This window comes from Hibiscus syriacus, unplaced genomic scaffold (assembly GCF_006381635.1).
Source record: "Hibiscus syriacus cultivar Baekdansim isolate YM2019G1 unplaced genomic scaffold, ASM638163v2 tig00009009_pilon, whole genome shotgun sequence".
Taxonomy (NCBI): Eukaryota; Viridiplantae; Streptophyta; class Magnoliopsida; order Malvales; family Malvaceae; genus Hibiscus; species Hibiscus syriacus.
In genome coordinates this window covers 2,035,613-2,063,466 of record NW_024062181.1, presented here as the reverse complement: position 1 = coordinate 2,063,466, position 27,854 = coordinate 2,035,613, and the positions used below count along the sequence as shown (strand labels likewise).

General features: G+C 36.1%; 1 long non-coding RNA gene and 2 pseudogenes across 2 annotated transcripts; 2 read left to right on the top strand and 1 right to left on the bottom strand.

The window, feature by feature from the left end:
- Positions 1–5,798: 5,798 nt before the first annotated feature.
- On the bottom strand, positions 5,799–19,633 carry LOC120202988 (annotated as a pseudogene).
- Positions 19,634–23,075: 3,442 nt separating this feature from the next.
- On the top strand, positions 23,076–26,103 carry LOC120202989. Of its 2 annotated transcripts, XR_005523776.1 has the most exons (5): positions 23,076–23,160; positions 23,867–23,944; positions 24,026–24,954; positions 25,673–25,756; positions 25,842–26,103. It is a non-coding gene; the product is annotated as an uncharacterized LOC120202989 (long non-coding RNA). The 2 variants fall into 2 exon arrangements; XR_005523775.1 differs by having other exon boundaries at positions 25,673–26,103.
- Positions 26,104–26,559: 456 nt separating this feature from the next.
- Positions 26,560–27,820, top strand: LOC120202799 (annotated as a pseudogene).
- The last annotated feature ends 34 nt before the right edge of the window (positions 27,821–27,854 follow it).

The window sequence follows — 27,854 nt, the reverse complement described above, 5'->3', positions numbered from 1 at the left end:
AAAACAAAGCAAAAGAAACCCAAATATCCCACTGTTTATGAACGAACCATCAACCAAGGAAAAACGACTGAGAAAAGAAAACTTACCTTCCCGATCCAGAAGCTTTCGTCGTCTTCGCTAGGAACCAATACCCAGTCTAGGAGAAGGTAAACCCTTCATCTTTCATTGTTTTCCAGTCGTGCATGTTAGTTTTAAACCTCGGGTTCTAGGGATTTGAGGGGTTCTGGGTAAGATTGGTCATATTGGGGGTTTAGGTAGTGGTTTAACTCTTCATCGGAGTTAGTAAACCACGGTGGTTTGATTGTGTTTGGGTATGAGTAAAACGGAATTGGGATTTGAGGGTAATATGGGTTTGGTTTCGAGTTAGGGAGAGGTTCTTTCGGTTGGGTTTTAGCCGAAGTTTGTTTATAGGGCGGTTAGGTTATTCATCGGAGTGGTAAGCGGAGGCTGAAGGAAGGATTTTGGGATTTCTGTTAAGCCAGGAGAGTGAGAGGCAGAGAGAATGGAGGTTTTTTTTCTGAGAGATTGAAAATGAATCAGGGTAAGTTTTTTACCCTAAATGTCATATATATGTGACGACCAAGACGGCGTCGTTTAGAACAGTACCAAAGCGGCAATGCTTTGAGGGCTGGGGAAAGGTAACCAGTGTTTTAGGAAAGTGGAGTATTAGCACTTTAGGGCCCGTCATCTTTGTAATGTTCTGATTTTGTCATTAATCAAAAGATTGCATTTTTATGATTTGGGATGTTAATTTATTTATATTTATGTTTTAATCATTGTTTATTTTAATTTTGGTTTCACTGTTTGAGTTTACGCATGTATAAATTATTGGGGTATTTACATGTTAAACATTATTAGTACTATTAGCTGAAAGTTAATTCCTGTTTTAAATGATTAAAATACAGTGTAGGTACTCATGTTTTTTTTACTTATCTAATTAGTCATCATTTTATATTTACATATAAACACTAATGTATAAAGGCTATTAATCGGTAACAACAACAACAAGAACAAAACCCTATTCCATATGCAATGGGGTAAGGGGAGGTAGGTTAGTAGGCTGCTCCCAACACCAGGTTGAGAGCAGCTTCCGTGAAAGACCTCTGGCAGTCAGAAAATTAAAAATAAAGATAAAATACAATGCATGTATAAATAAATAAATAAATAAATACATAGTTGAACAGTCTTCATATGCACGTCTGTAATGGGAAGTAATCGTTGCAAATAAATCTCTGCCTAAAAATCTTTACATATAGACAGAAACGTAAGTCCCGGCTAAATTTAAAAGAGGAAACATGAAGAGAATGATACACAGAAGTCAACGATAGCAAGCTACGAGAAGGAATAAAGTCAAAATGGATTAAACCTAAACTAAGACAACACTACTCCGCTACCCTAGTTCTAAGCCTTCATAAATTCCAATGACAGAAACGTATAAAAAGTAGAGGTCATGGAAATTCTACAAAGGCAATTAAAAAGAAGACAGAGATGATACACCCTATGGTTGTTGACGCACACTACTCGGCTATCCTGGTCTTAAGTCTCCATACTTTCCTATCAGAGGTCATGTCCTCGGTAAGGGATAAATCCTTCAAATCAGATCTCAAGTAGTCTACCCACTTCCTCCTTGGTCGTCTTCTCCTTTTGGCACCGTCGACTGTAATCGACTCTACTCTCCTGACCGCATCCGACGGTTGTCGCCTAAGGACATGCCCAAACCACCGTAGTTTTCCCTCCCTCAATTTTTCGGATATAGGCACCACCCCCAAGGACATCCTAATAGTAGAGTTTGGTGTCATGTCCCACAGAGTCCTACCACATGCCCATCGAAGCATTCTCATTTCTGCGGCCTCCATCCTCCTTACGTGATCCTTCTTGATTGCCCAACATTATGATCCATACAGCAGCGTTGGTCTTATTGCCATTCTATAAAATTTTCCCTTGAGTTTTAGAGGCACCTTCTTGTCACACAAAACTCCAGTAGTAGCCCTCCACTTTAGCCATCCCGCCTTTATACGGTAAGTTTACCTTTAATGATAGAATCTTAGGGAGAATTACATAGAGACCCTCCTAGTTCAGCTTATTTTATACTATGGTCATTTTCTTTTAGGGTTGCTTTCTTTTTATTTTTTAACTTAATTATTTTTTATTTGGTCATTGATTGATGTTTTTTAAGTCCTCTATTTGTTGCTTGTTTGTTTTTCTTTAATTAGGTCTTGGGTTCTTTAATTTTAATCTAATATATTTTGTTTAATAGATTTAATCATTTTTAATTTCTTTTAATTTAGACTTTGATAGTGATTTTTTTTAATTAGTGGTATTTCTTTATTTCGTAATCGCATGTTAATATGGTTACATGTATGTAAGTATGAAAATGAGTTATTTACAAGTTGACATTTTATAAGAGTTGTATGTTAACCTCATATGCACAACTCGACCTAATTACATAATTGGATTAAGGGTAATACCCTTTTAATTTAAAATTGTTTTGAGTGGCTTGTCTTAACTCATTAGAGAGCCACTTTCGAAGATTTTAAATTAAAAGTGTATCCCAACAGTGAAACCTAGAAAAAATGATTTGTCACTTAAAATTTGGGAACGCAAGAAAAAAAATGTTCGATTATTTAATTTTTTCGAGAAAAGATTGTTAGAACTTATCTAAGATATGATCTCGATGTTTTTAAATAATCGAATATTCTTCATCTTTTTAAAAAGGCTTGGTAATTTTAATTTAATCTGTTTTGGTGCATTTGAATATTATAATGGAATTATAATATTTCTTTATTTCGATCGAAATAAGAATTAATTACCTTAAATTATGAGGGATTTGTTTCTTCTCGATATGAAATAATTAAATATTATTATATTTCATTTTAAAATTCATATTTTTGTTGTTTTATGGGATCATAAATCAAATTAAAGTCGAATTTGTAAATTTTATTGCAAAGACATTAATTAATCGATTAGGTACCGATTTAGGGCGATGTGGGTGTGCTAACCCTTCCCCACGCGTAACCGACTCTAGAACTCATTTTCTGATATGCAGACTTCAATTTGTTGTTTTAATTAAAAATAATTTTTATTTAAAATGACAAAACGTTTTGGGTGTCCCATCACACCCTAATCAAAGATTGGTGGCTACTCCTCAAATCATATTTTTTTAAAAGGAATCCCAAATTTTTTGAAATGAGAGATTTTTTTAGTTACATTACTTTTTAATTAAAAATTAATCAAAAGAGATAGATTAAAAAAATAGTGTGTCTTTTAAAATATCACTTTAAGAGAAAAAAATCGTTTCAACACGTCATGTGATATCCAAGAGAATTTTTCAAGAATATATTTGCTGATTATCTAGTAAAAATGGCATTTGTCTTACATACCTAACTGTTGGAAAGTGTACCGATTTGCAATTGTCATCTTTTTGTTTAATGAGAAGAATATTTAAAATCATTTTAAAAACAGTTATTTATTTTACTACAATTCAGGCTCCATAAATGGTATTGTAAGAAAAAGCCTGATGTTGTTAAGTAAATTAACAAACATTTTTTTTATTTGTTTCAAAGATTATTCAAACTTCTAATTCAAACTCTTTCATATTTTCTGCGAGGCCAAATTCCTTCGTCATTATGCAATTTGAGTTCCCTTACGGCTCTCTCTTTATCGGACAATAGTTTGAATGGAACAATTCCAGGGTACATTGGAAACTTGACTTCTTCTCTTTCACACCTTGACCTACGGATGAATAATTTTCATGGTAAAATACCTGAAATATTTTGCTGAAGTTTGCAGCTTAAAAAGTTTTCCAATCAGCAACAACCAAGTAGAATGGTCACTACCACGCTCTTTGGGTAATTGTAAAGATTTGAAGCTTCTTGATGTTGGGAACAACTATTTAAATGACACTTTCCAAATTGGTTAGGAAATTTGGATCAGTTACAAGTGCTTGACTTGAGATCGAACAGATTCTATGATAAGGTGGATAGCTCCGATGTTACCTTCACTCGTTTGTGTGTCATTGATCTCTCTCGTAATAACTTAAGTGGCTACCTACCTGTAAATGTTTTTGAAAATTTGCATGCCATTAGAGAAGTGAATGAAAAGAAAGTTAAACCAGAGTACATGAAAGATGTAATAGCTGGTAGAACAGTATATATTGGGCCAGGTTTATCTTTTACAACAAAAGGGTTGTAAACAGAGTTTGGGAGACTATTAACCATATGGACAGCTATTGACTTCTCCAGCAACCAATTCTCCGGAGAAATTCCTAAAACAATTGGAGAGCTTCATTCACTGTTTGTCCTAAAACGGTGCTAGATCAATAAAAGTTTCTGAAACGTTCCCTAACAGGTAATTAATTTCTGTCAGGATGATTTTTGAGTAAAAACGCCGGAATTTTGATCTGCTTTTTTTGTATGTAAGAAAATTTCTCTGTTCATGTTTTTTTTTTTCTGTTCTGGACGGTACCTTCAAAATTTGCAACTATAATGTTGCCACTATCAAAGAGGGAGTTCAAAACTACAAATAAGTCTTCAAACTCCTTCTTTCATGGTAGCAACATTATATGTTCAATTTCAACAATGCCGGGATGTCTAAGAAGTCTCAGCAGCTTTAGTTCACATAAAATCCTAATTGCATCGGACATATGCTCAAATACATCATGTACTTTCTTCATTGCCACTTTCTCCCCGGTATGTGTGTCGAGCGCTGCAGTCTGCACAAACTACTCCATAGCTTCCCTTAACAATGACTCCAAGAATTTTAACTCCTGAAGAATGAATGAGAAATTAGATCAGAACCATGCATGCTTTGGGGGACAGAATGAGGTTCCAAATGCTTTTCTTTGCTGAGCCATTTATATTAGTCAAAAACGGCACATAGAATCTATCATACAAAATCAGCATGCCTTTAGTAAAGGAAACCAGATCGAAAACAAACCAATAATATCAGTAGCCATCTCTATCATACTATAAAGAGGAAACAACATATTTATGAGTACCCAGATCAGTGAAAAGAGAATATTAAAGCCAAAACCTAATATGTCAAGAAACATATTCTCAATTTATTTCCTTTCACAACACATTTTCACACACAAAACAACTTAAAACCTCAAAATAAATGACAAAACAATAGTAATTTAACTTCTAATAGAACATCAAAAGGTTTATCAACCTATCTTTCGAATGCCTTAAAATCGATAATACCTAAACCAGATCCTTTCCAACAACATATCAAGAAGAAGAAAAAAGTAAGAGCCTTAAATTTTTCTTGTAGAAACCATGTTCAATGAAATTAAGAAAAGATAGCTCTTTTCGTCTCTCATACGCAAAACCCAGATCTTGAAATAACAAACTACAAACCCCCAAAAGTTAAAAAAAGAAACAGAAAAAAGAAACTAACCTTCTTCAACTGATTTTGCTGCATATTTCCTTCAACCCAAATTAAGAAAACACCCACAAGATCTCTTCTTTTTTCCCTCTAGCTCTCGTTTCACTAAAAAAAATCAAAACACCCAGAAACACAAACAACAAAAAGGAACAAAAAGATCTCTCGTTAACCAAACAGAAGCAAAGTAGAACTTGAAGGAGAAATTCAACCGCATTTAACCCCACACCATGAATTTTGAAACACGAGTCTCCTATGAAAAGGTAAGCAATTTTATTTCACTGGTAGAAACTCAATGATACAACATTCTAATTAAAGGACATAAATTAGATAAACCGGGTACTAGCAAACACCAGACTTGCTAGTGCCATCGACAACGTACATTGGCAGACTCAAGCCAACACCGAGCGAAGACTACCGTTTCATGATAATCCGTAATGCACCGTCCCTACATTCCGGTGAGCCGCGACGAAGACTGCTGCAGCACCAACTGCACCAAACTGGGTTTGCGCCTGCAGGAGCTTTGCATCAACAGGTAGTCTTTGATCGGGTTTGGCTTGAGTACCGTAATAGGGATTGTTGTTTGTATCGAAAGCTGTTCCCGGGGTAGGATTTTTCACCATGCTAAACTGTGGTATCGGTTTAGGTTGTGGATTCTTCTCAGAATGTTTTCCTGATTTCTCTTGATTTACAAGGAAACAATGGGGGGAGAAATTCTGTGGAGGAAGGACTGCATTTCTGTAGAAGTTCTTGGCATCGAAACTGTCTTTAACATTTTTCCCATCATCATATGGTACGACCGATCCGACAACTATCCCAGGCTTTGCTGTACGAAAAGGAGATAGAACTTGATTAATTGGTGAAACAACAAAAAGGAAAACACTTAGCTCAGACCTACAATGAGCGAGAAAAATTATTTTCATTTTTCATGCTGTAAAACGTCTACAGAATAACATAATCTTAAAACTGAAACTATTAGGAGATCCTGTTTTGATTTTGAATGACCAAATAGCATTTTACAAGAAAAATGACATTCAGCTATAAAAAAAATAATAGCAGACAGACATCACTCATACCTGATGGCACCCTAGGCGGAGGCTGTATTGGCCTCGGACCAGAAATTGTATTCGATACTTTTTTGGTATCTGCTTCTGTATCTTGTCGGTTCTCACACGAAATCAAAGTTGACTGTGTATGTGGAGGGATAGAATTCGAGTGAAAATTAGCTCCTTCATGTCCATTTAGATAGTCTTTGAGCAGCTGAGGGTGATATTCTAATGCCTCCCTGTAAATTAATTCCCTAATGTCCTCCTTTGTGACCCGTTGCCTCTCAAACCCGAACTCTATTTTCGAGATTGGTTGACAAGAAGGTTCCCTCTCAATTTTAGCCAAGCCTTTGAAGTAAGGATCGGCTAAAGCCTACTAAATAAATACAGAAAAGTTTCAGTATGATGAACTAAGAAGAATGCACACAAGAAAGTGCTGTTTACTATTGACTGAAAAAAACACCAACCTCCTCAGCAGTTGGCCGCTCTTTGGGATCAAATGCTAACAACCTCTGCAATAACCGTACTGCTAATGGATCTGCATTTGGAAACTTCTGTGAAAACAGCACAGGATGTTTTTTTCGCATTTCAGACAAGTATTTTCTTGCTTTGTCATTTCGAACCTGCACTCATGTGAACCAAAATCATCAATTTGCACACACACACACACACACAATAAAAAGGAGAACAAATCACGATGCCTTACCCCGGAAATTGTTTCTTGTGAAGGTGTCCCAATAAGATCAGTTATCAATTCCAACTGATGAACTACACTTTTTCCAGGAAGTAGGAGCTTTCCGATCAAAACCTCAGCGAAGATACAGCCAATGCCCCAAATATCAATAGCTGATGTATACTGCAAAAAAGTTCCCAACAAAACCTTAAAACTTAAATATTTAAAATTTAAAAGCCGCATTACTGCTTACTAAAAAGCACAACAATTATTTTAAGAGAAAATCGCCTCAGTGACCAAAAAAAAGTTATAATATACGATTTTAACCAACTTTTTTTGGATTTGCCAAAATGACCAACAAAATCGCAACGCGAAATAAAAATCGCAACGCGATCCCCAGAATCGCAAATCAGTTTCCAAAATCGCAACGCGATTCTTGAAAATCGCGATGCGATAGTACAAATTCGCATTGCGATTTTCAATAATCGCAACGCGAATATGAAAATCGCAACGCGAACACATAAATCGCAACGCGTATCCGTAAATCGCAACGTGTATCCGTAAATCGCAACGCGTATGGGTAAATCGCAATGCGTATCCGTATATCGCAACGCGTATCCGTAAATCGCAACGATAATACATAAAATCGCAACGCGTATCCGTAAATCGCAACGTGTATCCGTAAATCGCAACGCGTATCCGTAAATCGCAATGCGTATCCGTAAATCGCAACGCGTATCCGTAAATCGCAACGATAATCCGTAAATCGCAACGCGTATCCGTAAATCGCAACGATAATCCGTAAATCGCAACGAGAATCTGTAAATCGCAACGATAATCCGTAAATCGCAACGAGAATCTGTAAATCACAACACTGAAATTTTGGGTATATAACACTGAAATCATAAACTAAATCCCTAAATCGCAACTCATTCCATCTCCATCTATCACTCTCTCCGGCGACATCCGTTCCTATATCCAACGACATCCTTCCCAATCCGGCAACAGGTTTTAGTTTCGCAGCTCGTCTGTTTAGTAAATTAATTTACAACCATGAAATCATCTGATCATGTTTGGATAGATTTGTGTTTTGGAGGGTCATGGGATAATGTTCATGGTGTTTTACAATATATGCCTTTACCCATGAATCTTCAACTAAAATTGTCTTTACAAAAGTTAACTTATGAAACTCTAATGCTACGTGTTTCAAATAAATTGAATTTAGAGCCCCTAAGTGGATTTAGGCTATCTTATCAGAGAAATGGTAAAGTTTATTTGTTAACCGACAATGAAGATGTTGAACGATTCATTGCTTACATTAGTGTTTCACAAGATGATGTTACATTGTATGTTGTTGAACCTAGAAGTAGTATTGTTGGGTCAGTAGCGGGTAGTAATCAACTAAGTTTTTCTCAAAACCCACAACCTTTCTCTAATCCAAATCCCAATCAACTTTCAGCACCAAATTCCGGTTTTCGTATTGACCAGTTAGACGATGATGAGCCAACAGAAAAAATTGTGAGTACTAGTCAGTATTCGAAATTTGGTCTTGGTCAATATCCGGACTTTGATATTGGTCAATACACGGATTTTGATGATGTTTCAGAAGAAGAAACAGACCATGTGTGTAATGATTTTAATATTGGTCAATACCCGAATTTTGATGATGAAACACCCGTTGCCGAGGAAGATGTTGTTGATGATAATGAGGAGGAAGTTACGACTGTGAATGAACATGTTGAACATCCATTCTGTAATTCATATAATCCTGAAGAAGAAAAAGAAGAAGAAAAAGTCCCCGAAGAAAAGAAAATGCCACGGGAGTATAACTGGAATATGCCAGAATTACTTCAGTTACCGGAAGAAGAGTTGGCAAAGAAAGCAGTTGATTGTTACACAAAAGTTATTCGTGTCAAGAAAGATGATTGTTTTGATACAAAGGAAGACTTGAAGATAGCTTTGTATACAAATGTGTGGAAGATGGCTATCAACTAAAAGTTAACAAATCAAGCAAAGATCGTTTCGAAACAAGGTGTATGATTGACAAAAACTGTACGTGGCGTATGATTGCAAAGAGAATAAAAGATTGCAAAATGTTTCAAGTTAGGACTTTTATTGATAAACATACATGTTCAAGAACCCTCGTTTTTCCTCACCATAGACAGGCAAACAAAAAGGTGTTGGGTGGTTTTCTGGCTGAGTTAATGTTTTTGAATGGCAGGGTATATCGGGGACATGAAATTATGACTGACATGAATGCTCGGTTCAAGATTAGTATATCATATTCTCAAGCTTGGAGAGCCAAATGTTATGCCTTGGAATTGTTGAGGGGGTCGCCAGAAGCATCGTTTGCCCAACTGCCGGCTTATTGTCACAATTTAAAGCTGAAAAATCCTGGGTCGGTAACTCATATCAAAACAGATAGAGATGGACGCTTTGAGTTGCTGTTTATCGCCATTGGTGCTACGGTTAGTAAATCAATATAATTTTGTTGACTCATTTTTGTTAGTTACATGCATTTCACATTTAAATGATTATATTTCTTGTGTATATTATTTTGTAGATTCGTTCGTTTATTACTTGCATGCGCCCAGTTATTATAGTTGACGGAGCACATTGAAAGGTCGATACCTTGGAGTAAACTTATTAGCAGTAGCCATGGATGCTAACAATGGGATATTGCCAATAGCTTACGGGGTTGGCAAATCTGAAACCTCTGATTCATGGACATGGTTTATGGGGCATCTTAGGGATTGCATAGGTCCTATTAGCAATCTGACAATCATATCCGATAGGGCAAACTCAATTGACAACGCTGTTAGAAGGTGTTTCCCAGATGCTTTTCATGGACTTTGTGGTGTTCATTTGTATAGAAATCTAAAATCAAGGTCTGCTGGTATAAAAAAGCACAAATGGACATACTGGAAGGCTGTAAAAGCTTATCGGGAAGTGGATTTCAATAAGCATATAAATTGTTTAAGACGTGTTTTGCCTCAGTGTGCTCAAACACTAGAAGATGTCGGGTTTGAAAGATGGTCAAGAGTACATCAACTTGGAGCAAGATATGGTTTCATGACGTCTAATAGTGCAGAATCAATCAACGCTCTAAGTCGTCATTCCCGGAAATTACCCATTACTATGTTAATGGAGTTTTTTCGAGCCTCTATTCAACAGTGGTACTACAAGAAAAGAAACCATGCAGGTATTATTTCTTTGAATTCGTAACTTATCATATTTATATATTTTACTAAGTATTGTTTATTTAAATTTACAGGAACATTGGAACATCGTGTTACACCATGGACTGAAAAAAAGATAACGAAACGTGTTGTGAAGTCAACGTCATGGAGAGTTGAACCATGTTCAAACACTTTGTTTCAAGTACTGGATAATAACTTAAATGGGCTAGTCGATCTAAATGCAAAGACGTGTAGTTGTATGAAATGGCAAACATCTGGTTATCCGTGTGGCCATGTTATAAAAGTTGCTCTTCATTTAAACCAAGATGATTCAAGCGCATACGCTATGGATTGCTACACTACAGAAGTTTATCGACAGACTTATGCCGAGATTGTCTACCCTATTCCACATCCTTCTGAGTGGGACATACCAGATGACTTACAAACAGTTTTGCCACCAGCCATGGACAGAAGGCTACCTGGCCGACCAAAAAGTCACGATCGTATACCGTCTAAGGGTGAAGAGAAGAAGAGATCGACATGTAGTCGGTGCAAGGAAAGTGGTCATACAAGGTTGACATGTGGATCACCAGTGCCATCAAAATCATCTTTTCCTCTACCAAAATATGGATCCTCATCAAAATCCAAAGCTCATATGGTGTCAAGCAAAAGGCAATCATCTTTAAAATCCCAATCACGATTGGCTTCACCTTTTGAGACTGTTAACTTAGGTGATTTTTAAATGCAAACGTTGTATTATGTGGATTTTATGTGTGAACTTTTAACATTTTCAGTTGAATTAATGACTCAGGCCAACCATTTTGACTTAACCAACTCTTGTTATTCAGTTGTTATCACTATTAGGCATGCATTTGACTATCGCAACACGGAAAATACAATCGCAACGCGAAATGAAAATCCCAACATGAAAATCGCAATGCGGAAATGAAAATCGCAACGAGAGAATCGCAATGCGAAATGAAAATCGCAATGCGAAATGAAAATCGCAACGAGAGAATCGCAATGCGAAATGAAAATCGCAATGCGAAATGAAAATCGCAATGCGAAATGGAAATCGCAATGCGAAATGAAAATCGCAATGCGAAATGAAAATCGCAACGAAAGAATCGCAATGCGAAATGAAAATCGCAATGCGAAATGAAAATCGCAACGAGATAATCGCAATGCGAAATTATAAACGCATTGCGATTTTCATTTCCGCATTGCGATTTTCATTTCGCATTGCGATTCTCTCGTTGCGATTTTCATTTCGCATTGCGATAGTCATTTTTGCCTTCAACATAATGCAGATTGAAATCAACAAAATCAACCATTACATTTCAATCAATTAAACAAGCACAAATAAGAATTATGTTCGCATCAATTACACAAATCAACTTTTACAAATCATCTTTTACAAATCAATTAAACAATCAAAAAATAAGCAATAATTCTTATTTCCGATCATCTACTATTGAATCAACTTTTACAAATCAATTAAACAATCAAAAAACAATCAATTAAACTATTGAATCAACTTTTGCAGCTCGACATCATTTTCACGCAGTTCACTTCTGAGATTAACCTGCAGAAACCAAACATTTGTTCAGACAACACTTTCTACAAATTATTGAATTCTAGTTACTTAACCAAACATTTTCAAACCAAAAGTATATAAACTTACCAATTGTTTATGGACATTTTTATAACGCGGATGCAGGTAGGCAGCGTCTCGTATATATCGATTTAGCCATATAATGCCGAAACCACAAGCCTACTGCAGCTTTATCTCTATCGGTGGGAGGTAGATACTTGATGCTTCCCGTCGTCAAACGCTCCAACGCCAAGCATACGAGAGGACCACAATCTCCTCTGGCTCCGCTCGTTTGTTGTGGCGCGGTCTCGTCTCTAATAACTGTAATATTGAGCTTCTTTGGCTTCTTGTTTCCAGAACGAGTCCAATAATTGATCGCATCCAAGAATTTAGCCAAATGAGAGCTCCATCCCTTAATAACATCTCTTAAATCAGCCAATGATATGTAATTTATCATGCTGTCATACACTATTGTCTTAAGGGATGGGAGCTGAAGCTCGACGAGAATCCAATGTTTACGTTCCAAAACAGGGATAAACACCTGCAATCATAAGTAATAATTCATTCATTTGCGCACTTATTTCATAAAACCTTTAAACTCAATCTAAAATAAATACTAACCTTATCGACCTCCCACCATGCAGGATAAAGTTTAGCTTGTCCATTGCCCAAATCAAATGATTCATCTCGTGCATTCTTCAAGTGAACGGCGTGAAAAGACGTCGGCATTATTGTATATCGTATATTTTTATTTTTCTTAAGTTTTCTTATTATTAGAAGACGTGTCACCCACGCATCGATATGCTGTTTTACAAAAAAAGACATATATTAGTGACTTACATAAATTTAAAAAAAAATTAATCAAATTGAAATATAAGAAAAATATAAGACTTACCCCCCATCGAAATAGCCATTGTCTTCGACCCCTAATAATACGCCCCACCAAGGCCGTTCAAGCAACAAAAAGATATCATCGGTGAGCTTGCATATGTCAGTGAAACACCCCTTGCTCCGCTCATGTAGATAAAAATCAACTGCGGTCTTAGCCCAAAGGGTGTTATCCAAAATTGTGTCCGGTAGTTGTTCCCTCTCCTCTTCAGATACCGGTATGGTACTGGCCGGTAACTCATACGAGAGCCAACTTGAATCCATCATGTCCGGCACGACAGAGGGTTTCTCAAGAAGCCTACATATGACGCCATGTGAATCGGGCTCTTGAATGGTGGGAGGGACCTCTTCAATGATGACAGTGGCCTCTTGAACGGTGGGAGGGGACTCTCGAGGAATGATATGGGGGGCCTCTTCAACGATAGGAGTGGACTCTTGAGGGATGACAGGCGAGTCGGGCTTCTTCTTGCGGTGTCTTCGCACTATTGGGGTGTACGGAGACTTAATAGCACGTGCACGCTGTCTGATGCGTGAACTCCGTCGTGCAAGCATAACCCGACGTAAAGCATCCACTCTATCGGGCCGCTAAATAATTAAATACAAAAATCAGTAAATAAACAGACATGATATTTAAACAGTGAAAACAAAGACAAATATGTTTCAAACTTGCATTGTATTCACCCAAGTCATTATTCTATCATAGTTCACAAAATGCATCAGATAACAAAGAAAAATATGTTTCAAACTAATACCCTGAAGTTAGTATTTGTTTTGTCTATTGGTTGAAGTAAATTTATCCATTCAAGTTTCAATTTGCAGAAGAAGAAATAGTTTACTTTCGCAACACGAAACTTAAAATCGCAACGCGAAACCAAAATCGCAACGCGAAATGAAAATCGCAACGACAGAATCGCAATGCGAAATGAAAATCGCAACGAAAGAATCGCAACGCGAAATGAAAATCGCAATGCGATTTTGGTTTCGCGTTGCGATCTTGTCGTTGCGATTTTGGTTTCGCGTTGCGATTCTGTCGTTGCGATTTTCATTTCGCGTTGCGATTTTGGTTTCGCGTTGCGATTTTAAGTTTCGTGTTGCGAAAGTAAACTATTTCTTCTTCTGCAAATTGAAACTTGAATGGATAAATTTACTTTCAACCAAAAGACAAAACAAAGACAAATACTATTTCACAGTGTTAAAGAATACACAGTTTAGCAGAATTGGCAGCAACCGAACAAATTTACTTTCAACCAAAAGACAAAACAAAGACAAATATATTTCACAGTGTTAAAGAATACACAGTTTAGCAGAATTGGCAGCAACCGAACAAATTTACTTTCAACCAAAAGACAAAACAAAGACAAATATATTTCACAGTGTTAAAGAATACACAGTTTAGCAGAATTGGCAGCAACCGAACAAATTTACTTTCAACCAAAAGACAAAACAAAGACAAATACTATTTCACAGTGTTAAAGAATACACAGTTTAGCAGAATTGGCAGCAACCGAATAAATTTACTAAGCAATCTAAGTGAAATGGCTAATCTAAGTGAAATTACGAGTAAATTTATCATTAAGTTAAATATGGAAAATCTTAAACTTACCTCGTTGCGTAGAGTATGAACCTCATTCTGCAACGATACTATCATCTCACGTAGAGCGGCAACCTCACCACGTAAAGTTGACACCTCCACACGCCATGCACCATCGTTATCGCGTAGAGTACCGATCTCCTCACGCAAGGCATTGACCTCATCACGTAACTCCCTTGACTCATCCCGTTGAGGTGGAGGTGGAGAACAGGGAGATAGGAGTCGTGGCATCTTTGCCGGTCGCCTATCATGAGGTGATGGTGGAGAAGAGGCTCGATGATGTGACGGGATAGGTGATGGCTCTCGTTCTAGAGGTGTATAGTCGTCACGATCGGGTGATGGCTCTAGGTGAGGTGATGGCTCTCGAATTGGAGGAAGTGGATGCTGCTCATCATCCGTGCCATCAAAAAAACTCTGACTAGCTTGCCACCAATCAGTGGCAAGCTCTTCCTCCGTGGGTGACAGTCTTTGTAATGGAATGTTGGCCTCCTAAAATATAAAAACTCAAACAAAGTTAAACGTCTACTATTAATAACTTGTTTATATATTATATGAAAGTATTTGTGTTAACTTACATTATTTATTGTGGCATATGGTATTAAGTCTTCCCAATCCAACAGAGTTTTCCTCTTCCAGGAAATAGCCCTGGGAATATCATTTGACGTTTTTATTGCATATGTACGCATGCTGGGGAAAGCCTCGAATATCCAAATCTACAAACAATATAATAACAAAATTAGTAATTGTTAAATAATTAATTATAATTTTAGAAACATTATATAGAAATTCTTACCTTAAAGGCCCAAACAAAGCCTGACAAAGTGTATTTGGACCCATCGCCCCGCAAACTTTTGCGGTCATCAAAGGCAGACGACAACTTAGTCCAGGTAGCTTTCCATATATACGAACCCCACGGAAACAGATTCCATGCATTCAGGTCCTCTACCAATATTATTAGCTCCCGATGAATAGGTTGTCTGGCCTCTCTGCCTAAAAAGCCGGCATACACAAGTAGTAGAAGGCATACTCGGACAACATCGACGTCTTCCATCCGAGTGAAACCAGCTTTCTTATTAAATAATTTCTTCAGGTCGTCGACATGTAGGTTCGGCTTCTCCATTGACTCATCCGGAAAAACCCGGGATAACCATGATGGGCGGGCGATATGACGAGTGTACCGGCCTACATCATCGTGTCCGAATCGTAGACCAGTGATTAAGCAGAACTCCTTCCGCCCAAAGCAAGTATACGCTGGTGGAAAATGAAACCATATCTCTTCCTCACCACGTTGTATACTGTCGGGTAGATTTGATGTCATGGTCTGAAGCCACAAATGGGTCAAATTAGCATCTCCACCCGGATGCTGTACTCTCAGCCATGGCCCGAAGCAGGTTTCCTCAAACAATTGTCTTTGAGCAGGTGAAAGCTTCTTTGCAATTGTAGTGGCCAGGCTGACTTTATTTCTCAAGGTCAATTGAGCCGAAAAAAATTTCTACAAAAACAATAAACATACCAAGTTAGATATACCAAAAACTACACTGTGAAGATATACCAAAAACAATAAACATAAAAAGTAGTAGTTTATTCTTGAAACTAAAATTTGCAACACTGTTTTGTCTTTTGGTTGAAATGAAAATCGCAACGAGAGAATCGCAACGCGAGATGACAATCGCAACGAGAGAATCGCAACGCGAAATGAAAATCGCAACGAGAGAATCGCAACGCGAAATGAAAATCGCAATGCGATTTTGGTTTCGCGTTGCGATTCTCTCGTTGCGATTTTCATTTCGCGTTGCGATTCTCTCGTTGCGACAGTCATTCTCTCGTTGCGATTTTCATTTATCTCGTTGCGACTCTTCTGCAAATTGAAACTTGAATGGATTGCATTACTTCAACCAAAAGACAGAACAAAGACAAAGACAAATACTAACTTGAAAATCGCAACGAGAGAATAGCAACGCGAAATGAAAATCGCAACGACAGAATCGTAACGCGAAATGAAATCTAAGTGAAATGGTTAATCTATTATTGAAATGACCAGTAAACTTATCATCAGTTTCAATATGAAAAACCTACAATAATGCAAACATTTCAAAATAAAAATAATTAAAAAAACTAACCCTCGGAGGTTGATTTTCCATTTCTGAATATTGTGAGGGATTTCTGACCGTGAATGGTTGTGAGGGATTTCGCCGGAGATGGGGACGGAAATCTTCGGAGATGGGGACGGATTTCTTCGCCGTAGAGAGTGAGAGATGGAGATGGGACTGAGTTGTGATTTTAGGTTTTAGGTTATGAGTTGCGATTACGGGATTTTGTCTTAATATTCTTTTTGTAATTTGAAAATAAAATACGCGTAGCGATTATAATGGCGCTTTAAATATCGCGTTGCGATTTACGGATACGCGTTGCGATTTTATGTATTATCGTTGCGATTTACGGATACGCGTTGCGATATACGGATACGCATTGCGATTTACCCATACGCGTTGCGATTTACGGATACACGTTGCGATTTACGGATACGCGTTGCGATTTATGTGTTCGCGTTGCGATTTTCATATTCGCGTTGCGATTATTGAAAATCGCAATGCGAATTTGTACTATCGCATCGCGATTTTCAAGAATCGCGTTGCGATTTTGGAAACTGATTTGCGATTCTGGGGATCGCGTTGCGATTTTTATTTCGCGTTGCGATTTTGTTGGTCATTTTGGCAAATCCAAAAAAAGTTGGTTAAAATCGTATATTATAACTTTTTTTTGGTCACTGAGGCGATTTTCTCTTATTTTAATCTAGGCATTACTGCTTACTAAAAAGCACTCAAGTATTCTTTATACATATAAGAAAACTAGATGATTTTCTAACTGAGGCATAACCTAAACGAGATATGGCATCTCAATATAACAAACAAAACAGAAGGTCAATAAAAATTTAACCCCCCGAAAGGAAGTCTGACACATTCAACTCGTAAGTAAAATAGAAGATGCTAAACAACAAATCTCATACGCATAATACAATATCATGCTTTGCCATTTTAAACTAAAGGCCACGCATGGTGGAAAAGCCGTACCTTAGAAAAGAAAGATCAACAAAGCTCTGGAGCTCTATACCACCGTGTGGCAACATAGTCCTGCAAGGGCAACATATACGCATAAATACATACAAATATGTATCCCCGCTCTACTTTAAGAATAAAAGAAAATGAAGGCATGCAAAAAGAAAAGAACTACATACTGTAAAGAAGACTGTCGTTGGGCTGTCACTAAAAGAAACTCTTGCTAGCCCAAAGTCACAAATTTTAAGCTTGCAATTTGCATTAGCCAGTATATTCTTCGGTTTAAGGTCACGATGGTACACATTGGCTGAAATCAATAACTTAGAAGTCAGTACAAATGTACACGGATATTTCAATGCAAGTGACACATTACAGCAATGAAAAGGGAAAAAATGAACTTTACCCGTATGCATGTATTTCATTGCACGGAGCATTTGGTAAAGGAAAAACTGGTGATGTTCTCGGGTTAAGTCATCATTAGCTTTGATAACTTGGTGAAGATCTGACTCCATAAGCTCAAAAACTACAAATAAGTCTTTGAACTCCCTCTTTGATGGTGGCAACATTATATGTTTGATTTCAACAATGTTTGGATGTCGAAGAAGCCTCAGAAGCTTTACTTCACGCAAAATCCTAATTGCATCGGCAGTATGTTGAAATACATCCTGTATTTTTTTTATGGCCACTTTCTTCCCAGTATGTGTGTCGAGCGCTGCACAAACTACTCCATAGCTTCCCTTACCAATGACTTAAAGAATTTTGTACCTATTTGCATCCCCGTATTCAGTGAAAAAGTCCATCTCTTTTAGCTCTTTAAGAATGAAAGAGAAACTAGATCAGAACCACAAGTCAGTTAATTTATCCACAGATTTGAGAAACAAAAAAGCAGCAGCAGCAGCGACAACACCTGAGTAATGATAAAACAAAAGCCAGTGCAAAAGCTATGAGAAAGTCATGGTCGGAACTCAAGACTTCCGAAATGAACAATGTTGCAGACTGGCAGCAAAAGATAACTGTTTAACCTAGAAGTTGCTTTAATGAAAGCCAAAAACCAAGAGTCTTTCAACTTCTTTAATCAATACCCCTTAAAGACGCAAAACTAAGACATTAAGAATAGATTCTATAGTCTATGCTTTGGGGAACAGAATGAGGTTCCTAATGTTTTTCTTAGCTGGGCCATTTATATTAGTCAAAACCGGCACATAGAATCTATCAAAATATATTCATTTCTATAGTCTTTGCTTTGGGGAACAGAACGGGGTTCCAAATGTTTTTCTTAGCTGAGCCATTTATATTAGTCAAAAACGACACATAGAATTTATCATACAAAATCAGCATGCGTTTAGTAAAGAAAACCAGATCGAAAAAAAAAACAAACCAACATTATCGGTAGCCATCTCTATCATACTATAAAAGAGGCAACAACATATTTATGAGTATCCAGATTAGTGAAAAGGTAATAATAGTCAGTAATTACTTCCAAGATTTAGCACTTAAAGTAATGCAATGAAATCGACATTTTAAAAGCCCTTAACTAGTAACACAGGACAATAACTACACTAATCTGATAACCATGATCATCCAACTAAAACACCTTTAAAGCAACAAATTCAGTACAAGGATATTATTTCCCTTTTCTTTTTACTATTATTTCCCTCAGAACATTAAAGCCAAAACCTAATATTTCAAGAAACATATTCTCAATTTATTTCCTTTCACAACACATATTCACAAGCAAAATAACTTAAAAACCTCAACCAATACCTTACTTTCTGCAAAATAAATTATAAAACTTTAGTAATTTAACTTCTAATAGAACGTCAAAAGGTCTATCAACCTAACTTTCGAATGCCTTAAAATCGATAAAACCTAAGCCAGATCCTTTCCAACAAGATATCAAGAAAAAAGAGAACAGCCTTAAAATTTTCATGTTAAAACCATGTTCAATGAAACTAAGAAAAGATAGGTTTTCTCAACTTTCATACGCAAAACCCAGATCTTGAAATAACAAATTGTACACCACCAAAGAAAAAAAGAAACTAACCTTCTTCAACTGATTTTGCTGCATCTTTCCTTCAACCCAAATTAAGAAAACACCCAACAAGATCTCTTCTTTTTTCCCCCTCTAGCTCTCCTTTCACTTAAAAAAATCAAAAGACCCAGAAACAGAAGCAACAAAAAGATTTATGGGTAACCAAACAGAAGCAGAGTAGAACTAGAAGGAGAAATTGAACCGCATCTAACCCCACACAAAATCCTGCTTTTAATCACCAACCACGCGCAAACAGATCAAAATTTTTGGCAAGTTCCTGAATTCTGGGTCTAATGAGAATCTGTAAGATATGGGAGATGAAGAAAAAGGAGAGAGCTCAAATGGGTTTCTCTTGGATCTCAAGAAAGGAGAGAAGTAACAATGGAGGAGGAATGGAACGATCGACGGTGAATGGAAATATAAATTACATTTTTCTGTTTCTTTTAAAAAAATCTGTTTTTTTACCGTTTAGTTCGGTACTTCGTTACGTACGGTAAATGTACATAAGGTAGTGGCAGTATTGTAATATTATAAGATTTTTCTGGTTATTTTTAAAGATTTACTAAAATAGGAATAAAAATAAACTTTGAGTTAATCTAATCAAATTATCAAGTTATTCAAAAATTGCTTGTAATTGGACCTGGAATTTTCTGAATTTACAATTTGACCTCTGAACATTTCTTTTATATATAATTTAAAATTGATCCAAAAGCTGAAACACTTCCATCATTCTTATCACTTCAATGCCAAATAAAAACATAAAGTTATATAATAGTACGAATAATAAACTACCATATAAGTTATTAAGATGATTCTTAATATCCATATCATTTTGAATGTGACTGAATTTAGATCAATCCTTCAACTTTTTTATAAAGTAATAGATCTAAAATTTATTTATCTCAGTCCTTTTTCATCTAATAGAATTTATTCGATATATTACAATATGAAGATATTAAAATGTCTGAAATTAATCACAACCACACAATCTATTATAATGGTTGCCTCGATATGTTATAACTTACGTACCTTTATGTGAATAGTGAATATATTAACTCGTTGACTTATAAAATATCGTCAAACCAAGTTAACCCATAAATGACCCTTTTAATATTGAATTTATGACCTTTGTAAAGTTGGTTATCATCCTGAAGTTTGACTGGAATAGTTAATGTTCTGTTTAAAAAGAGTATATATACCTCATCCAAAATTTAATTCAACCCAAAAAAATATATATTAAATGTTATGTAGAAAAACTAGGGTGGCAATTTGTTAAGTTAGGTCAGGTTTTTTATCGACCCAATTTGACCTAAAATATATACACCTCTACTTGAATTTAATTCGATCTGAAAAATATTGTTTTTTGATTTGACCCGACTTGAAGAGTATATTTCATCCACCCAAATTCGATCTGATATAAAATAAGGACTTAATTAAAAAAAACTATAGAGAGGGGTATTATCAGGTCTGTCTCAATAGATTTAGAGGTTATGTTCTACATTTTAAAATGAGGTATCTAACATATTTTATAGTAAGACGAAATTATAAAATATCAAAATTTACCATATTACAATTGTTTCTTATAAAATAAAATTCCAAATATATATAATTAAGACAATATCACAAAAAACTATATAATCGTAACATTTTATTTAAAAAGTATTATAATTTGAATACTCTTAGAAGCAAAATCAATATATTTTTTTAAAATGTGAGACCTTTAAAATTTTGGGTCATGTGACGTATCATATATTACACTTACCGAGAACGGATTTGGATATTATGGCAATTATCCATAAATTTATATGAGAAAAACTCATTGTTACTCCCGTGTTGGGCGAGGTCGAAGATTTTTCACCCTCCACCCAAATTCAATCCGACCTCACCCCTATATAAAATCTAACCCAATCCTATTCGTACTCGATCTTTCTTAAAAATCCGACTCTATTAAATTGAATAAAATCAAAATCTATCAATTTTAGATTAAATTATCGTCCCTAAGTAAAACTTACCGATGTTTAAAATTTTATCACAATGTTTTTTTTTTGTTATAGAAGCCAGAGATACAATTTGATGCATTATAAATTATTATAATTTCACATCATTACGAATAAAGATCCACCACGTCATTGATAGTCAACCTTTGACCTCACTTTTAACTAATTTAACCCAAAGTCGTCGTCCTCTAAAGTGACATACATTTTCCTGGGTTTTTTGTTTAGTTCTTTGGTTGAAGCAAAAAGGGGGAGAAGTCACGGGTGAGAACAATCCGATAATAAGAAAAAAAAAGATTACATTTTGTTGAAGGATTTCAAAGTGAAAACTGAAGTTGATGAAGAAAAGGGTTTTATTTTATGCTTCTGGGTTTCTATCTTCCACCACTACTCTGTATATCCCAAAATCATTCTTGAACAGGTTTAGCAACTGCTGCTCCCTGGTTTTGATTTTTTTTTTCTCTTGTTCATTCAAAATTTGATATTTTTGTGTTTGGGAAATCACCCATTTCTCGTTTCTTGCTGTTTTTTGTTATGCTTTTGTATTTTTTTTTATTTGATTTAATGAGTAGTTTATAAGAATTTGTTGGTGTTAAAAATTATCTTTCTTGGTTTGATTTCTTTGCTGTTTGGATGTTAGGAAAATACCCATTTCTTATTTTTCTGTTCCTTTTAATGATTTTACAAATGTTCCATATGTTTTGATGATCTTTTTCTTAAATTTGTATTAGACATTTACCTTTACTAGAGTTTTCAATTTCCATTTTTCTATTAAGTTCGAGTTTTTTTTTATATATATAAGTGTATGCAGAGACTAATAGCAGGTCCCCTTTACTTGTTCTCAAGGGAAAGACATTGATGCTTTTACCATTACTTGTCTACACAATGAAGCTCCTGGTTCTGGAAACACTGATTTACCATCGACTGTCGAGATTGAACAAAATGGAAACAAATGGATAAATGTCGGATACGAGGTATGCCTTTAAAATCTGACAAAACTATAAGCATAAAGGCATGATTGGTTTGAGAGCTGCACCTTTATTTGCAGTTTCATAAATTACTTTAATATCTTGTCATGGTGTTTGAATTGTTCGAGATAATTTTCGGAATGAGTGAACAGAATGTACATGTTTTGATTTGGTCTGTTTAGTTGCCTTGAATTCTAAATACTGATCACATGGAAAATTAGTTTTTCGAGGCATTGCAGTAGACATTGCATGTAGCTTTCTGCCTAAGGTTTCACTGTAGTATACTTCATAGATGAAAACTAGTTTTGTTGCCCTGGCTATTGTCATGTATACCGATTTTTCTGTTTTTCCTTTTCTTGTCAGGTCTCTTCTGATTTTGTGCGGCTTTACATTAATGGGGAGGTTGCAGGAGAGCTGCATCTTTCTTCTTTGTTAAACAAAGATTCCATACCAAATGGTTCAAGGAAGAGGACATTGATTGATATTCGTGGTGATAGAAATTTTCACGCTTTCATCCATGACGCAAAAGTCTTGCCTTCAACGTTCTCCATAAAAGACCAATATGTTAAGGTGGCTTACTTGTAGTTCACACGTTTCCTCGACGTTTTTCCATAGCATGTAAGTTTACCTTAAGGTTTAGAAAACTGATGCAAAAATATAATACCAGGATTCACCTCTAAGATTGTCAATCGATAAGTCTACTACCTCTAATATTGAAGAAGACCATGTTGGCTTCTGGCATATTTTTGGCGGCAAGGTAAATACCAAAGAGTTCGAAACAATTTTTACTTTTGAATCATAGCTTTTATGCATTTCTTTTGTGATATTATTAATGTATTCTTTGTATAATCCGAAAGTTATCATATTGATATAATTGAGCTTTGCTTCCTACTTGTTTTCATCATCTATTGTGAGATGCACATACAATTGTTATCAAATTTAAAAATGCATCCCAATATAGATGTCGGATTCCTATAAAAAAAATAGATGTCGGATTGCGAAATAAATAAAGTAATAGGTTGTTAACTTGCATGCCACTACTTTAGTCTAAGCAATAAATGTTGAGTGGGTAATTGGAATAGATCTTTTGCTTTTAAGTTCAAGCCTCATGGAACCAGCCAACTGTAAAGACATTCAAACTTGAAAGAAAAAGGATATTCTTATCTTAGTATGTAAATATTGCTGATATTTTAGCTTTTATCCCCAGTCTTTAGCATTTGATGCGGTAATATAGCCTATTTACTCGGACTTTGTGGTAAAGTCAAATTTCTTTTTCAAGATTTACGTGTACAAGTTTGAGTATGCGTTGAACATGGGCACTTATGTAAAAGTGAAGAGTAAGAGTAGCTTAGAGTATAGCTTGCTCATTTCACAGAATACAAGACAGGTTTTTAACCTTATTGATTCCTGAATGATATGATTTTACCGCTCCTTATATTTTATCTAAATTTACCTTTACACAGGCATCTCGTCGCCGGATCTTTTCCTTGGATGTTGTTTTATTAGATATCTTTGGGCAGCCAGTTAACAAGGAACTAGAGGTAATTTAGTCTTTATGCTTAATTTCGCGGTACTGTTTTTGCCTTCAATACACCTAATTTTTCACATTGCTTGTTGGAAAGGTCGTTGCATCGCTCTTGTATGCTTTTAATCGGTTACCCGTTAAGAAGATAAATGGTGAAAAACCACCTCTTCTAGTTAGCTGTGATGGTATTGAATTTGCCTCTTCTGACCGACCTAGTAAACTATCAAAGGGGCAGGCATCCTTTAAACTGAAGATCTCCAAGGTGGTAATATTAGATTTAGTTTGTGCAATATTTTATTCAACAAGTATGTTTCTCGGTAAAAATTTCTTCGAGGAACTTATTGCATGAGAAACTAGTCTGTAGTTTTTCTTTCTTCTGGAAGTCTTCTATTGCGGAAAATAATGTCTTCTGCTGATGGTAACCAACCCCGTATAATATAACTGCAGCTAAACTACTTCTTATAGCAGAGGTTACAATATTTTGTGTAGGTAGGTTGGTTGAGTTGAAGCCGGGTATAAATTCATAATGTCTCCACTGATACTTAAGCAAATAATTAAAATGTTCATTAATTCCAATCTCAAATAAACACATCTGATAAGGTTCACAAGCTTATCCAAAAGTTGGCTCATACGCATGATGTATATTGGCTGATTGGAAAATCAAGCTCTTAACTGGTACCTAAAGAAATTCATGGCTTGAGCTTGAATTAAACTTTAGCAAACCAAGCTTGATCAAAATTACTAGATTGGCTATTACAGCCTCTGGCAGAATCAATAATGACGGCAGGGAACTATATAAAAAAGGCAATGTGGAACTCTACATTGCATAGAAGAGTTTATAAAAAAGGAAGAAGCAGAACTCTCACTTCAAGATCCGAGAGGCCTGCAAGAGCCTGGAACATTTATACTTAGGTTTCCTACTTCAAGGAGTTGGCCCCACCCAGACGCTGGTAGCTTAGTTGTGACACATGTTGGAAGTGATTACACTATCCATCACCGGCTGCTTTCTCTCGATAATGTATATAGGTGCGTGTTTCGTGCTTTATCAAATTTCATTGTTGCCTTAATTTGAACTGTTATTAAGGATGTACTCATTTTTTTTTATAGGAATGGCAGGCCTCGATAAAAACCCCCTTCATGATTAATGGATCACAAAGTGCTCCTTAATCAGTGGAAGAAGGAGGAAAAGAGTGCCTTATAATTCATTAAAACCCAGAAATTACATAATACTTAGGGAACAGGTCATATAAGCTCCCTATACAAACCGGTCGAAAGCCTAAATTATAACAGAAACAAAACAAGGAAGCTAGCCAATACCAGCTTTTGCTAAGGCGTCAGCCTCAACATTTTAAGTGATTTGTTTATTATTTATATTTGAATCCTTAATAATTTCTTTGCAACACTGTACTTGATGTTCGTCAGAATACAGACGAAACGAACAGCATAATTAGGAATAATCATGATATACTAGACCTGAATGTGTATGTTCGGCTTTTGGATTGAGTTTTCCTCCTCTGTTACTTGGACTCGGTATGAATGTCTTGTACGGCCTTTTCCGATTTAAATGGTCTTTGGAGGGTTCTTCAGGGTTAAACATTAGTGGATACTTTAGGTACTATTGTTTAGTTACACTATTTATAAACATTTATCATTATCTTCATAAGATGAGTTTTATGGATAAATTGTCTCGTATCCTTCCTATATATAGATTGAAAGAGATTTCCTGTCTTCATTTTGCTTATAGTTCCGAAGCACAGGAAATGAATGTCGAAGTAAAACCTCTGCATGATGTGCTATTGGAAGAACCCGAGCTCTCTCGACTAGGAAGGTAGAAAACATCTCCACTTCAATTTCCTTCTTTGTAAATCAGACATGTCATGTTAATTTTTCGTTTTTAACCCGTAAAAATGCAGGGTAGTGAGACGCAATTGACCATTGCTCGGATGTAGCATTGTGTTTACTTGTTTGGTTCAGGATGACCATTGCCATTACCGCACTGCTAGTTTAGGTTTGCTCAAGAGTCAAGCCCCTTTTCCTTTATAAAAAATATATGTAATATTAGAAGCCGAGGCAGTGTCGTATCGTATCGATACTGTAAACAAGCATTGCACTGATGATGACATTCATGTACCATACATGCTGACAAGAAATCAATTTTGAAAAGTTTTTTGTTGTCAATGGCATCCGTACTCTATGTTTATGAAGTATTTTTGCCAGACATGTATTCGGATATAGATACAGAGTACGAGAATATAAAAAAAAATTAGCTGACCATATTCCCATATGTAATGGGGTAAGAGGGAGGTAGGATAGTAGGCTTCCCCCAACGCCAGGTTGAGAACAGCTTCCGTGGGAGACATCCGACAGTCAGAATTATGAATTGTCTACCGTGGGACTCGATCCTACTACCACAAGATTAAAAGCCTTGCGAAATTCTGCCGCCAAAGAAATTCCAAAGGTATTGATAATTTCTTATATTTTATGCACATTGAGCATTGCATGGATCATTAATTAAGAATGAAAGGAACCAAGAACAAACATGTTATAAAGCAGATTAAAACGAAAACTCCAAATCCTTACGCAAGAAGTCGCTTCAATATTTTTTGTGTTGGGTTTGTTTTGGATTAGCTAATGGAAATATTTGATGCTCAGCATGATAGCAAACCAGGTTTTTTTTTCTCTTTCCCTTCCCTCTTTTCCTATTTCGATGTTCATTTTGGTTATAGATGTAACGAATGTTGTTGTAATCTACTTTTTTTTCGTAAATATTAGCAGCAGAAGCTGAAACACCTCATCAAGAGGAAGCAATCGCCGCCGCCACTGATCAGCATCCGGTATTCAGACCCAAAAACCGCTGGAAATGGTGGCTTCTAGTGGCACTCAACATGTCTTCCTCCTCGCCGGTCAATCAGCAGCCATTCTTTTAACCAAATTCTATTTCAATCATGGCGGAAAAAGTAAATGGTTGGCATCTCTCACGCAAACCATCGATTTTCCACTCCTTTATCTCCCCCTTCCTCTTCTTTTGCTACGTTAACATGTTCCCGAGCTCCTTAAACAACATAAGCCATTGTCTGGTTTACTTTTCACTTGGTTGTCTGCTTGCCATCGATGACCTCTTGTATTCAATAGGCGTCGAACCACTTTCCGTTACGACATATAGTCTCATTTGTGCAAGCCAGTTGGTATTCAACGCGATCTTCTCATTCATTATCAACTCCGAAAAGCTCACTATCCTAATACTTAACTCAATAATCTTCATTACGATATCGGCTTCGATGATCGTCCAAAGATAAAATCGGGAAACCTCCTGTACGAAAGCAAGAACGTATCATCGCGATTCTATCAACAATCGGTGCTTCAGCATGCTATGCTTTAATGCTTTCTCTAACGCAATTCTCATTCGAATAAGTACTTAAAAAGGACACATTCCTTGTCGTGTTCGAAATGCAGATTTACACTTCAATCGTCGCTACTTTCGTTTGCATATATGCTTGGATTGTTTTTGAGTACGGAATTTATGGATTTAAAGTCCGAGATGGAGAAATTCAATGAAGGGAAGGTGATTTATGTTGCGATCTTGATCGGAACAGCGTTGGCATGGCAGATTTGTACAGTAGGAGTTGTGGGATTGGTCTATTTGGTGTCTTCTTTGTTCTCAAACGTTGTTAGCATGCTTAGTTTGCCATTTGTTCCGGTTTTTGGCGTGGTGTTGTAGGGTGAAAAAATGGATGCAGTTAAGGTATTGGCAATGTTGTTCACTCTTTGGGGCTTTGCTTCTTATATCTACCAACAATATCTTGATGAAAATAAATCAAATAAAAACGAATCCGAGCGAATTGAAGATTCTAAATCCGAACTTAACTCAATTGATTCGGATGATATTCAATAAATTTAAAGTTCAAACACTACATCTGTATTTTTTC